This window comes from Dermacentor andersoni, unplaced genomic scaffold, assembly GCF_023375885.2.
Source record: "Dermacentor andersoni unplaced genomic scaffold, qqDerAnde1_hic_scaffold ctg00000683.1, whole genome shotgun sequence".
Classification (NCBI taxonomy): domain Eukaryota; kingdom Metazoa; phylum Arthropoda; class Arachnida; order Ixodida; family Ixodidae; genus Dermacentor; species Dermacentor andersoni.
The window spans coordinates 1-15000 of NW_027315363.1; the positions used below are offsets into that span (position 1 = coordinate 1).

General features: G+C 55.1%; 3 non-coding genes across 3 annotated transcripts; 1 reads left to right on the top strand and 2 right to left on the bottom strand.

Annotated features, from left to right (window-relative positions):
• Positions 1–2146: 2146 nt before the first annotated feature.
• On the bottom strand, positions 2147–2299 carry LOC140214854 (5.8S ribosomal RNA). Its single transcript, XR_011891783.1, has one exon. It is a non-coding gene; the product is annotated as a 5.8S ribosomal RNA (ribosomal RNA).
• Positions 2300–3873: 1574 nt separating this feature from the next.
• Positions 3874–5688, bottom strand: LOC140214860 (small subunit ribosomal RNA). The gene has a single exon (XR_011891789.1). It is a non-coding gene; the product is annotated as a small subunit ribosomal RNA (ribosomal RNA).
• A 4840-nt stretch (positions 5689–10528) lies between these two features.
• Positions 10529–10720, top strand: LOC140214858 (U2 spliceosomal RNA). The gene has a single exon (XR_011891787.1). It is a non-coding gene; the product is annotated as a U2 spliceosomal RNA (small nuclear RNA).
• The last annotated feature ends 4280 nt before the right edge of the window (positions 10721–15000 follow it).

Consider the following 15000-nt stretch of genomic DNA (forward strand, 5'->3'; position numbering starts at 1 on the left):
CACACGCGAGACAGATGACCCATTGACTCGCGCACATGTTAGACTCCTTGGTCCGTGTTTCAAGACGGGTCGGGTGGGTTACCGACCTACTCGCCGCAAACCACGATAGCGCCTCCGCGGGAGAATTGCCCCGCTCGCAGCGGCTTCTCGCCGGCCAACCCGCCGCCACGGGACCAACCCGGACGACAGGAGACGACAAGCTTGCCCAGCGGGTTCTCCGCTCCGTTTCCGGAGGGCGTCATCGTTCGGGCCTCCCGACAGCCGGGAGAAGCCCATGGGGCCTGGACGGGGTGACGAACTTCTCGTGCACGGCGAGGTATAACTCCCGCGTGCCGTCCCCGAAGGGACGGGCAGGTCACCTCCATAGCCGGACTCAAAGTCGTACTTTTCCCATTGACCCGCGTCCGTCGCGGCGTTCTACCGGCGGTGGGAAGTGCGCACCCTGGAGACCGCGTCTGCGTGCCAGCAGCCGGAACAGCCCCCCGAAGGGGGCCGTTTACCCGACGCCGCCGGCTCCGCGGTCTTCCGGAGACTGAATCCCACCGCTTTCGAGCTTCGAGGGCCCACCCGTTTTACTCTAAGCGGTTTCACGTACTCTTGAACTCTCTCTTCAAAGTTCTTTTCAACTTTCCCTCACGGTACTTGTGAACTATCGGTCTCTCGGTCGTATTTAGCCTTAGATGGAGTTTACCACCCACTTAGGGCTGCACTCTCAAGCAACCCGACTCACGGGAGGCTTCATCCCGGGCGCGCAACGGCGGAGACGGGCCTGGCACCCACTCTGGGACAAGCCCCTGTCAGGGGGACTTGCACCGTCGCAAACACCCGAGAACGTCGCCTCCCATACACCACATTTCCCGACCGCCTGCAAGGACGGGGGATTCGGTGCTGGGCTCGGTCCCGTTTCGCTCGCAGCTACTCGGGGAATCCCTGTTGGTTTCTTTTCCTCCGCTTAGTGATATGCTTAAATTCAGCGGGTTGTCTCGCCTGATCTGAGGTCGACAACGGATACATCGCTTTCGCCCATTCCAGCACGACCGAGTACGACGCCCTGCCACGTCCTTACGGACGAGGCTGGCAGGCGGCACAACGCCTGCGCGCGTGCGTCATACGAGCGGTATGCCGAAAAGGACTCGACACGTTCGAAAACCCAGCGCCAACCGAGTGCGACGCCCTACCACGTCCTTCGCCCAACACGGAGCTACTTATAGACGAGGCTGGCAGGCGGTGAACCGCCTGCGCGCGTGCGGCGCACGAGCAGTTGCGTGGTAAGCGACCGTGTCTGAAGCCCAAACACCACCGAGGCAAAGATCGCCTTAGCAGCGCGCCGCTTCAGCGGGCACCGCAGGGGCGACTAAAACCTGGCGGGAGGCATCGTCTCGTGTAGCGTCGCCCCTGCCCCAACTGGAGTGGCCCAGTCTTTAGGGGACAGAGACTGCGAAGCACTTGGACCGACGGCGGACTACGACGGAACGCTTCAGCTCGGCCAACGGGGCACCCACGCTCTCGAAGGAGACATTTTCCGTTTCGCGGCAATTCTCCGCCGTGCCGTGACTCTTCTCGCTCGCAGACTGCGCTGTCGCGTCGAACCGCTTTCGGGGGCCACCCTTCTCCTCCCCGCTCCTCGCAAGAATCTGCCGATTCCCATTCCTGCGACGAAGCCCGGAAGGGCGCCCACACAACTGCGGTGACGTGAACGAGCGACCAGCTCTGGAGCTCGACGTACTTCGAAGGCAAACAGCGCAAATTGCGATCGCGCTGGCTTTGCGCACGGCGCGGGAATCGGCCGGCGTTTCATTCCCACGTTTTCCGTGCACGCAAGCGTGCGCTTCCGACTCTCTCGCAAACGTGCGCGCTACATGGCAACAGACGTTCGCGCCTCGTGCTTGGACCGCTCTTTCCCTGCAGGTATCCGACTCCATCCTGCGGCGGTCTTGCTAGAGGCGCGCACTCGTCACGCTGCAGTAGTAATGCCTCGTTTCCGTCTTTCGAAGAATTGGCACAACGGTTTGCCACCGTCTCCCTCTCGTGAGGCCGCTGGCGCGTGGCTTTAGCGCTCAACGTACTGTCCATGATGCCGACGCGGTCAAAACGAGTCGACGGACGCACGTTCCCTGTGCGCCGAAGTCTCTCTTGATATGTGATCCGACCCTCAGACAGACGAAGCCAAGGGAAGACCCAAGGCCGCAATGTGCGTTCAAAGAATCAGTGCTCAGTGTGTCCTGCAATTCACACCAAGTCTCGCAGCTGGCTGCGTTCTTCATCGACCCGAGAACCGAGTGATCCACCGCTTAGAGTCGTGAAAAATAGTTTGTTCAATTCAGTACAGTACAACCAGGGTTTTAGGCACGTGGCGTCTCCCTGTGTGTGGTTTCGAAGAGCGCCTTTCGGCGTGCGCTCCTCCAGTCTCGCTCTTTCGGCGGCCGCGTCTCAGCAGCTGAAAGCCTAATGGCACTCCACTCCTGCTACTCGCGCGTGTGTTTTGCGCCCACGCCTTCCTCGCTTGCCCTCGAGGTAGCTTATGCCGTTTGCGCGCACTCGAAGCCGGTTTTACCTGCCATCCAACCACCGGACCCGTGTGTCTCGTGTGCACGTTCACATCGCTCCACTAAAAATTGCAAAGAGCGACAGAGCCATGATTAGGGCTAAGCCGCTGTGGAGTCTTTAACGGCTACACGGCCACGGGCAGGGCTTCACCCCCATCGACGTGCTTCGCTTCAGTCAGCAGTAGGTTCATAGAAGGGCCTCAAACACACACACACTTTCGCATCGGCAGATCGCCGCAGCATAACCGCTGTTGATCCAACAGCCTACTTGAGACGAAAGACAAGAGCCCGGCGCGCGTACTCGCGCAGCTCTCCAAAACCACTCGGCCAGTGCCAGGGACGGCTCCCTGCGCCGGCGCCACAACAAGTCTACTTGAGGCGGAAGACGAAGCCAGCAAGGGCCTGGCCGCAAGTGCGTTCGAATCCGGGACTACAGTCCCTCGTCTGTCCGTACTTCCTCTTTCGACGTGCGGCGCCTTCCCAAAGCGCACAAGTCCGCTAACCGCAGAACGCTTCCGACGTAGCAAAGCCGCGTTTCCTTCGGTACTTCGCAGCAACGCCGCCTTTCCCTCGGCGGCGGGCGAATAGCCTGCAGACGTCGTCGCATTAAACCGCGATCTCGACACCTCGCGCGTCACGAGCAGGAGCCGACCGGCAGCCTCCGGCCCTTTCGGACTCGGTGGCATTTGCCGCGGAGGACGGGAGAGCACTTTAGGCCACGGTTCCTTCCGTACTTGGCAGCCGCACCCTCATACCGACAGTTCCATGACCGACCGAGCGCCACACCGTTCCTTTAGTACTTGGGCGGCAACAAAGTCGGGTCGTTACTCCATACTCGCCGCAGGAAGCGACCGGCAGCCGCCAGACTTTTCAGACTCGGCAGCGTTTGCCGCGGAGGACGGGAGAGCGCTCGCACCACGGTTCCGTGTGTGTACTAAGCGGCAGCGGCATTAGCTCTCGACCGTCAGTTCCTTGACCGACCGCACGCTTCGCCGTTCCCCTCGTACTGGGCAAAGCAGCAGGTCGGGTCGTCTTACTCCCATTCCGCGCAAGAGCGCCAAAGCGGACAGAAAGCCCACCCAGTGTGCGTTACGCCGTTTCTACCCGCGGGCGCGGCCAAGCCAACCGTCCAAGGTTGCAGCCGGCGTCCACTGGGCGCAACAAATTTGGCACGGGGCGCCCCTCAAAATTCAGGCAGTCCCCGGCATGTTCGGGTATAGCCGTCCCCGCGTCCAAGCGGGGCCAGCGGCGGAAAGCGTCGGGCGCAGCGAGCTGCTTCACCCACACGGGGTAGAAACAATGGCGCTCGCCACCCTTCACAATCCGGTAATGATCCTTCCGCAGGTTCACCTACGGAAACCTTGTTACGACTTTTACTTCCTCTAAATGATCAAGTTTGGTCATCTTTCCAACAGACCGGCGCAACCGAAAGGCCGCGCCGGACATCGGTCCGAAGACCTCACTAAATCATTCAATCGGTAGTAGCGACGGGCGGTGTGTACAAAGGGCAGGGACGTAATCAACGCGAGCTTATGACTCGCGCTTACTGGGAATTCCTCGTTCAAGGGGAACAATTGCAAGCCCCTATCCCAATCACGAAAGAAGTTCCACGGGTTACCCAGTCTTTTCAGACAGGGATAAAGACACGCTGCTTCCTTCAGTGTAGCGCGCGTGCGGCCCCGGACATCTAAGGGCATCACAGACCTGTTATTGCTCTGTTTCGTGCGGCTAGGAGCCGCTTGTCCCTCTAAGAAGGTTGTAAGGTGCTGGGAACCCCGCACCTATTTAATAGGCTAGAGTCTCGTTCGTTATCGGAATTAACCAGACAAATCGCTCCACCAACTAAGAACGGCCATGCACCACCATCCACCGAATCAAGAAAGAGCTCTCAATCTGTCAATCCTCCCAGTGTCCGGGCCGGGTAAGTTTTCCCGTGTTGAGTCAAATTAAGCCGCAGGCTCCACTCCTGGTGGTGCCCTTCCGTCAATTCCTTTAAGTTTCAGCTTTGCAACCATACTTCCCCCGGAACCCAAACACTTTGGTTTCCCGGAAGCTGCCCGCCGAGTCATTTGAGTAACTCAGGCGGATCGCTGGTTGGCATCGTTTATGGTCAGAACTAGGGCGGTATCTGATCGCCTTCGAACCTCTGACTTTCGTTCTTGATCAAAGAAAACATTCTTGGCAAATGCTTTCGCAGTAGTTCGTCTTGCGACGGTCCAAGAATTTCACCTCTAGCGCCGCAATACGAATGCCCCCGTCTGTCCCTCTTAATCATTACCTCGTATTCCAAAAACCAACAGAACAGAAACGAGGTCTTGTTCTATTATTCCATGCAAGTTTATTCAGGCGACTCGCCTGCGTTGAGCACTCTAATTTTTTCAAAGTAAAAGCACCGGCCTTCTCGAGGCACACAATGAAGTGCACCAAGAAAGGACCGGCATGATGTTCAGTCCGAGCCGTCGCATCGGGTAGATGCACTACTCGTCTGGAACTGAGATCCAACTACGAGCTTTTTAACCGCAGCAGCTTTAGTATACGCTATTGGAGCTGGAATTACCGCGGCTGCTGGCACCAGACTTGCCCTCCAATTGATCCTCGTTAAAGGATTTAGAGTGTACTCATTTCAATTACGGGGCCTCAAAAGAGTCCCGTATTGTTATTTTTCGTCACTACCTCCCCGTGCCGGGAGTGGGTAATTTGCGCGCCTGCTGCCTTCCTTGGATGTGGTAGCCGTTTCTCAGGCTCCCTCTCCGGAATCGAACCCTGATTCTCCGTTACCCGTAACAACCATGGTAAGCAAGTAACCTACCATCGAAAGTTGATAAGGCAGACACTTGAAAGAAACGTCGCCGGCTCGTGGCCATGCGATCAGCACAAAGTTATCCAGAGTCACCACACAATACGGGCCGAAACCCGATCGATCTTGGTCTAATAAAAGCACCCGTCGCCCAAAGGGCTTCAGGCTCACTGCATGTATTAGCTCTAGAATTGCCACAGTTATCCAAGTAGGAAGAAACGATCTAAGGAACCATAACTGATTTAATGAGCCATTCGCGGTTTCGCCTTATTTCGGCATGTACTTAGACATGCATGGCTTAATCTTTGAGACAAGCATATGATTACTGGCAGGATCAACCAGGTAATCGTTCAACTGCGCGTCCAGCCTTTCAAGCAGGCCGGACGCCGTTTTTGCGATGCCGAGGCCACCTTCAGGCGCCCCAACACGCTTCGTTCTCGCAAAGGGTAGCACTTTGCACAGTCCGAGACGACGGCGTTCGAGCTCGCAACGGCGCCCTCCCCGCAGGGCCGGGTATCGCCACGCGGCAAGAAGCACGCAACATTCTCGATAGACCGGTTGTGTCGACTCGATCGCGGCTTGCGGTTTCTCTCGAGCCCGCAGCACTGGTGGACCGACCGACACTTGCAACGTAGCCGAGACGGCAAAGCCGCTAGGCGACGGGTCACGCCCGCGCCTTCGGCGCTTTCGTATTTGATTCGTCCGAGGACGATGCGGAACACACTTCGATATCGTGGAAAAAGCGTCGTCCGACAACCAGCCCCTAACGCATCAAGCGGATGAGGCTGCAGACGTCAGCTGTGGGATCCACGGGAGCGATACCGGGGACACGCTTGACGGGCACGAAGCCCGCCGCATATCAAACACCCAGGTCGCTTTGGGGGCGACTGCTCTCTGGGACCCCCATATAATAGCAGCGATAAGTACCCAGACCTCCATGGGGCCGTACTCGTGCCACTTTCGACGAGCGTTTGGCGAAAATCGTGCCGCCTCGTAACGCCGCGAGCAAGATTGAAAGCTTACGTCGGCAGCACAATGCCGAAGTCGTGAAAGCGCAGCGCGTCCACCGAATGCGCGAACGGCAATTTCTCGCCAATGGCCAGTACGGTTTCCTGCACAATTGCCTGTCTGTCGCCCTACGGGGCCCCCGGCCGATCGATTCGAGGCACGCTAGCACGGCCCCTTCGCCATTTCCGAGCACGAGTGCGAACAGTGCGGGCGGCGTGCTCGACGCCCCGGCTGACGTCGTTTCGGACTTTGTCTCTTCGCGTGCTCGCGGCAACGCCGCGGCCAACGACGACGTCTGCGCGGTTCTTTGCCGGTTCCCGGCGTGCTACAGTGCAGCCCTCTGCAGGGTGACACCGGCTCCGTCGTGGCCGTGCGGCGGCTTGTACGCAAAAGTTGCGTCAAAGGCGTCGCGCTCGCGCCGCCCCGGCACACGCGGTTTCGGACTTTGTCTCTTCCAGCGCTCGCGTAGTCGTGGGCACGATTGTCGACGTCGCAACGGTGCGCGGACACCGCCACGAGCACGCGCAAGACGAAAATCGCACTACGGTACAATGTCGGCCGGGGCCGTACGGCCCCTTACAGTAGCAGCGATAAGTGCCCAGACCTCCATGGGGCCGTACTCGTGCGACGCGGCGGCGTACTGCGCCGAGCCGAGCGCCAATATTTGGCTTTTGCAGGGCGGATTCGAGCTCTGGCGATCGCCGCGGTACCGCCGCTCACCGATTCAAGGCACGCTAGCGCGGCCCCTTCGCCATTTCCGAGCACGCGTGCGAACAGTGCGGGCGGCGTGCTCGACGCCCCGGCTGACGTCGTTTCGGACTTTGTCTCTTCGCGTGCTCGCGGCAACGCCGCGGCCAACGACGACGTGCTGCGCGGTTCTTTGCCGGTTCCCGGCGTGCTATAGTGCAGCCCTCTGCAGGGCGACACCGGCTCCGTCGTGTCCGTGCGGCGGCTTGTACGCAAAAGTTGCGTCAAAGGCGTCGCGCTCGCGCCGCCCCGGCACACGCGGTTTCGGACTTTGTCTCTTCCAGCGCTCGCAACCATGTCGGGGCCGACGCCGACGACTGCGTGGTGTTTCAACGATTGCCGGCGTGACACAATGCAGCTGCGTGCGGGATGCCAGCGATTCCGTCGTGTCCGTGCGGCGGCTTGTACGCAAAAGTTGTGTCAAAGGCGTCGCGCTCGCGCCGCCCCGGCACACGCGGTTTCGGACTTTGTCTCTTCCAGCGCTCGCGTAGTCGTGGGCACGATTGTCGACGTCGGAACGGTGCGCGGACACCGCCACGAGCACGCGCAAGACGAAAATCGCACTACGGTACAATGTCGGCCGGGGCCGTACGGCCCCTTACAGTAGCAGCGATAAGTGCCCAGACCTCCATGGGGCCGTACTCGTGCGACGCGGCGGCGTACTGCGCCGAGCCGAGCGCCAATATTTGGCTTTTGCAGGGCGGATTCGAGCTCTGGCTATCGCCGCGGTACCGCCGCTCACCGATTCAAGGCACGCTAGCGCGGCCCCTTCGCCATTTCCGAGCACGCGTGCGAACAGTGCGGGCGGCGTGCTCGACGCCCCGGCTGACGTCGTTTCGGACTTTGTCTCTTCGCGTGCTCGCGGCAACGCCGCGGCCAACGACGACGTCTGCGCGGTTCTTTGCCGGTTCCCGGCGTGCTATAGTGCAGCCCTCTGCAGGGCGACACCGGCTCCGTCGTGTCCGTGCGGCGGCTTGTACGCAAAAGTTGCGTCAAAGGCGTCGCGCTCGCGCCGCCCCGGCACACGCGGTTTCGGACTTTGTCTCTTCCAGCGCTCGCGTAGTCGTGGGCACGATTGTCGACGTCGGAACGGTGCGCGGACTACGCCACGAGCACGCGCAAGCCGAAAATCGCACTACGGTACAATGTCGGCCGGGGCCGTACGGCCCCTTACAGTAGCAGCGATAAGTGCCCAGACCTCCATGGGGCCGTACTCGTGCGACGCGGCGGCGTACTGCGCCGAGCCGAGCGCCAATATTTGGCTTTTGCAGGGCGGATTCGAGCTCTGGCGATCGCCGCGGTACCGCCGCTCACCGATTCAAGGCACGCTAGCGCGGCCCCTTCGCCATTTCCGAGCACGCGTGCGAACAGTGCGGGCGGCGTGCTCGACGCCCCGGCTGACGTCCTTTCGGACTTTGTCTCTTCGCGTGCTCGCGGCAACGCCGCGGCCAACGACGACGTCTGCGCGGTTCTTTGCCGGTTCCCGGCGTGCTATAGTGCAGCCCTCTGCAGGGTGACACCGGCTCCGTCGTGTCCGTGCGGCGGCTTGTACGCAAAAGTTGCGTCAAAGGCGTCGCGCTCGCGCCGCCCCGGCACACGCGGTTTCGGACTTTGTCTCTTCCAGCGCTCGCAACCATGTCGGGGCCGACGCCGACGACTGCGTGGTGTTTCAACGATTGCCGGCGTGACACAATGCAGCTGCGTGCGGGATGCCAGCGATTCCGTCGTGGCGGTGCGGCGGCTTGTACGCAAAAGTTGCGTCAAAGGCGTCGCGCTCGCACCGCCCCGGCACACGTGGTTTCGGACTTTGTCTCTTCGAGCGCTCGCAGCGATGTCGAGGCGATCGCTTACGTCTGCACGGTTTGCGGTGTGCTACAATGCAGCAGTCTGCCGCACTACACCTCTTGGTTGCCGAGGCCAGCACGGCAATTTACTGAAGCGAGCGCATTGCGCCCAGGCGGCAGCGGACTTTGTTGCTTCGGGAGTGCTCTTGCTGTAAAATTTGAACGGCTGCAGCTGCGCGAAGCAAGTGTACCTATTTTCACTCTCTCTCTGTCTGCCTTTGAGGCGACTGTAATTTCACTTTAAACGCAACTGGAGGCGGGAGCAACCTGATGAGAGTAGGTGGACTTCGGTACATGTAATTTAGAAATTGCTTTCAAGCTTTGAGGACATACACCTTCGCGCCATCTGCTTTCCCCGTCTCTTTGGCACTTTATAGTATGTGCTGCATGCTCTGCATTCCAAAGAAACACGCCTGTCTCTCTCCCTCTCTCACGTTCTTCTTCTTTTTGTAGCTGCTGTTGTAGAAGATGCTATGCTCTTTAATCGCTGTAACATAGAGTGCTTGCACAAGCCAACAACTTTTGCGTGTTTTTTTTTTTTTTCTCTTCCCAAGACGTTTCTGCCATTATTCACTAACTCTCGTTCTTAGTATGCAATGGAGCGTTAGCTCACGCCATCTACCTTTCTTTCTGTATTGCAAAGTCCGCAGGTTTTCCTAGTTCCGTACACAGATGGCGCCAATGCGTTTTGGCGCCAGGTTCGAACGACCTCGCTCTACTCGTGTTTGGCATTTGAATGTTTCAAAGGGGTTTGCGACAGGGGGTGGTTCTTGTGCAAGGCTGAGCTTTCCAGCTGCGTTTAAGCTATGCTAGCATGTGTGCGTATATATATATATATATATATATATATATATATATATATATATATATATATATATATATATATAAATACACAAACACACACACACACACATGCATATATACATACACACACACGGTAATGGTAAAGATGATGAGGTAGCACTTTTTTTTTTCTTTTTTTTACAATGCCTGTGTTTCAGATGGCGATCTTTCTCCCCTCTATGTTTCCGGTTGGAAGGAGTGTGCAGCGTTTTCTATATTTATTTTGTCATTCACTTCTATGTTGCTCGTCTTCGTACATGGGGCATGCTACCTAATTCTACCGGTCGATTCGACACGTTGCGATCCGTCCCGGCCTGTGCCGTATCAAAATTTTCAGTGGGCCTTGCGGTAAATAAAAAGAAATGAAGGAAATGCGCGTAGTATATTACAATTGCACACGGGCTTGAAACGAAGCCCTCAAGGAAGGTCACCTTGAGCGGTCGCATTCAGACGGAAGTAAGCATTCCCCTGGCGCGTTTTTTTTCCGCTCGCCTGTTCCGTTTTCTACGAGGTTGCCTTGGTTGGTTTCGCGTTACAAGCAAGCTTGCACTCGGGTCTCGTTTCTACGCGACAGCGTTTCGTTAACAGCGAAAGACTGAGGCGTTGCGAATTCATCCGTGAGATAGGGAGCGTTGAGTCTGTACACAGGCTGAATTTTATAATATTGCCCACGCTGTTGCTGAGGTTACCCATGTCGGCAGGGCGCCCACAAGGCAGTAGTACAATGAAGTGAAGTGAAGGACATCGCTTCTCGGCCTTTTGGCTAAGATCAAAGTGTAGTATCTGTTCTTATCAGCTTAATATCTGATACGGGTTCTATATGGACCCACGATATTAAACCTATTTTTGGAAGTTGGCGGAGTGCTTGAAGCCTGCTTCACCTCCGCCGCAGGTCGGCCCGGTATTGCACTACCTCCGGGATCGGCCCCGCTCACTTAGGTGAGACTTCATTCAATCAAAATGAAGAGCACAAGCTCAACGCGAGCACTGACTTGACACGCACCATTCCTATACTACACGCAACGATGCCGGTTCGCGGACCACGAGAGTAATTAAACTGCCACTCCATCTGTGTGTAGCGTCGCACTTGTTGCGTCGCAAATGGGACAGCCGCTCCAGCAAATTTCTAGTTATGGGCTTCGAGAAAAATTAATGAAAGCAAAAGAAAGAACCAGAATTCCTATTTGTCCGATGTCTCTGAATGATTGTCTCCTGTAAAGAGCCACTTGGGGGGATGGGGGGTAGGATTAGCCGTGGGGTTCGCAATCAATATGAATCCCACTCAAAGCCAACACTGGATTTTGGAGTTCACTATCGCTTGGATCCGTAAACCACCGCGCCCACGCAAGCTCGCCCTGCCGCCGAAATCCGCTGCCCAAGTGGAAGAAAGATTCCCTATGAAAGAAAAATAGAGTGCCCGATTTCTGGCAACTACTGTGCAGCCTTTGTGTACACATTTTCGCAGCAGTGGGACCGAGCGCCTCGAAAACAAACTTGTCGTATGCCCGAATGTGGCGAAATATATTCAAGGGTTAAAAGGTGCCTCATCTTTCTAACCTGTATGTTACGAAGACCTGTTGCTACCTTTTCATCATGAACATCATCATCATCATCATCCTGGCTACGCCCACTGCAGGGCAAAGGCATCTCCCATGATCCTCCAAGTACCCCGGTCAGGTGCCGATTGTCGCCATGTAGTCCCTAATCTAATCTGCCCTCCTACCTTTCTGCCACCCCCTGCTACGCTTCCCTCCTCTCGGAATTCAGTCTGTAACCCTTAATGGCCACCGGTTATCTTCCCCCCAGATTGCATGCCCTGCGCATGCCCATTTGTTTTTCCTGGTTTAAACTTTGGTGTCATTAACGAGCGTTTGTTCTCGCACACCCCAATCTGCTCTATTCCGATCCCCCCGTGACGCCACACCCATCATCCTTCTTTCCAGAGCCCGTTGCGTCGCCCTCAGTTACCCTTCGGTAATCCTCAAAGCTTTTTGTTGGGACACTCGTGGCATCTTTCTCGTTTAATGAAGTCAAATTTTTTTCAGTTTTGGGGGAAAACTCAATGAGCTAGGCGCGATTGTGTCCCTGGCGCCGCTCTCAACAAGATGGCGGCGCCCATGCTTTTTGCCTGCAGGTTCGGCCCTACGCAGAACACGCCTGCCGGGCAGTGTAGCCACGTTGAAGGGGCAAAGCGTAGTGCAGTGAAGCGCTTGCTCGGGCGAAAAACGCAAATATGAGCCAAACAGGAATTTCCATTATTGGAAATTCCAGTTCAGTTTGCGCATTGCGTTCGCCTAAGGTAAAGAACACAAATGCGAGTGCCACAGCAGTCAAGTCAAAGCTTAGGATTGCGTACCATTTTTTTTTTTTTTTTCGTGCCTTTTACTCCTGGCCTGCGTGGCCCTAGCGCGCATGCACACGAAAGTAATGAAATGGTGAAAACACGAAATAATGCGGTGCGGCTGTATCATATCTATTTTGTGCGCTTTGTTCTTTGTGGACTACAGCGGTGTGCGTCATGAGAAAGTTTCGGTGCCCTTCTTGGGTGACCAGTGAAGCTATATTTAAAACCACATTGATTTGTACGGTTATTGCTACAAACTGCGTGTGGGTGTTTTTCTTTTTCGCTGCCAACGATGGGTTATCGCAACCGCGATCGGTTCTGCTGCTACGCTAGACGCGTGCTTGCCAACGGTTGGCTCTATACGCGACCCGCGACGCGTGGTCGGCACATTCAAGCAGTCAATTGCAAACCGTTCCAAGAAAAAGGATGTACTCCACTTGCCACCTAGTTCGACGATTGTACTTTCTGACCCTCGAGGAAGCGCCGCCATCCCACGTTTTCTATAATACGATAAGATTCAGAGCGACCGCGACCACTTGTCTTTGTCAATATCTCGGAAACGCTTTCTTTTTCTTTTTTTTTTTAAATCCAGATACTCAGACGCGCCCGTGTTCACGCGCACTTGCTCTCTCCGATAAGCAGGGAAGCTCGGTTGGGGTGGTGTCGGGCCTTGCGCATGCGCTGCTGAGCTCGTCGCTTCGCCGGCCGGTCGATGCTGGCGCGGTACTGGTAATGAACTTCGACGTGCATGGTGAAACGTCACTTTGTATTGCCACTGTAGACTAGCAATGCAATGTGTTTGCGAGCGATTGGATAAATGAGAAAGCGTGCACTGTCTACAGTTTATGCCCCTCTAGAGTAGTGGAAATGTTGCTCCAAGTGTTAGGTTTGTAATTTGCGCCTACGAACATGAACTAAACAAAGAAAATGGTCTGCAGCCGCCTTCGCTTCATAAAATTCCCGTACGAAGAAATTTCCGTGCGCGAATGAGAGAGCAAAAGAGAGAAACCATGCTAAGAAGAATGGCTGCCTTTTACGTGATCTCGCGCATGAAACCAGACGATGGATTAATTTTAGCCGTTCATTTTGATTTGCCGAATGTAAACCGGAACACTTTCTCCACGCGGTCTTCAGATTTGAATGGCAATCAATCACATCCTTTCTTTTTTTTTTTTTTTTTCTGTTTCTTTCTATCTGGAACCGAAAGAATTCAGAACGCCATTTCAATCTTAGATTCGATTAGATATCGTGACTGGTATGCTGAAATATCACGCCTTATCTGGTGTTAACCTTCTTGATCACGGCAATAAAAAATCGCCAGTTCCCGAACTTTAATCGCGCCGAAGATGAACCGATATGCTGGATTCTTATTGTCATGATTTTATAGAAAGCGCTGGTTCTATGGCTAGCTTTGAGGAAAAGAAAAACATCGTTCAGGAATGTATAACTCTAAACAACTAAAAAAAAAATCTGCCGGCAATTGGTACTACAACGAGAGTACTGAGAATACTGGAAAAGATGAAATCCAATCATGCTGAACTGAACTGAAATTATTTCATCAAGACATGCCCCGAAAAACGTGGCCACTTTCAATGATAATTTCAAATGTGATTTCTTTCTTTTTTTTTTTCTTTTTTACGACGGATAATAATTATCTTTCCAATGGCGGATGTGAAAATTTCAGAGCACGGCATTTTCGAAATCCCAAGGCCCCGGACGCATTCTCTCTTCTTTAAGTATTTTGGTGGTGCACACGGAGGAAAATTTCGCGCACGTAATTTATAAACTAGTAGTTGATTTTCTAGAAGAACACAAAGTGCTGACAAACGGCCAACCAGGACACAATTAAATTGGTATTACGCACGGTTTCGAAGCCGCGGTAACAAAAGGGTAACAAAGGGACGTTCATTTCGTGGTGTGGATTTCACGTCTCTCACAATAAAAAAAAAATAATAATAAAAACTACTGCATAAAATAGGTTTTCCCAAACTGGATGGTTTCGATCAGCTTTTGAACAGCCCTTCCTTAAATTGAGTTGGCGTTGATTGAGCAGGTGCGGGCCTCTGCTGTTTTGGATTTTTGTAAATGGCATCAGTACTGGACAGTCCGTTCACTTGAGGATCAAAGGAGAAACCCCCCAAAAAAATATCATATCGTGGTGAGAGACGTGGCAGATGAGTACAATTATCGGCAGAAAAAAAAAAAAAGGAAAACCGCCTCGTACTCAGAAGCCGCTCCTCTCACGTGTGAAGCTTCAAACAAATTGTTTTTCTTGAGACGCTCTATAAAGTTATACACAGCTCCTTAAATGCAGCACCCGCACACAAAGCCAAACGTTCCAAGCTGGAAAGAAAGCATGAAATTCGCGGTGCCCGTTTCCTGTGAAACAACGGGCAACATTACGCCAAGTCCGCTACCACGTCAGCCGGGGCGGCCACACCCCGCCCGCGCTTAAGCCACATATGGCGACTGAAAATGCTCACCGCTCAAGCTGCGCGCGGCAAAGTCCGCAACCACGTCAGCCGGGGCGGCCACGGAGAGCGCCGAACGCCCGCGCTTAAGCCTGAAAATGCTCGGCGCTTACGCCAGGTAGCGAGAAAAAATGCTCGGCGCTTAAGCCACGCGGGGACTAAAACTGAAGCCACGGGATTGTTGCTGAAATTGTATGCATTCCGGTGGAAGTCTGTCGGCGCCGGCGCGCGGCAAAGTCCGCAACCACGTCAGCCGGGGCGGCCACGGAGAGCGCCGAACGCCCGCGCTTAAGGCTGAAAATGCTCGGCGCTTAAGCCAGGTAGCGCGATAAAAATGCTCGGCGCTTAAGCCAGGTAGCGAGTAAAAATGCTCGGCGCTTAAGCCACGCGGGGACTGCAA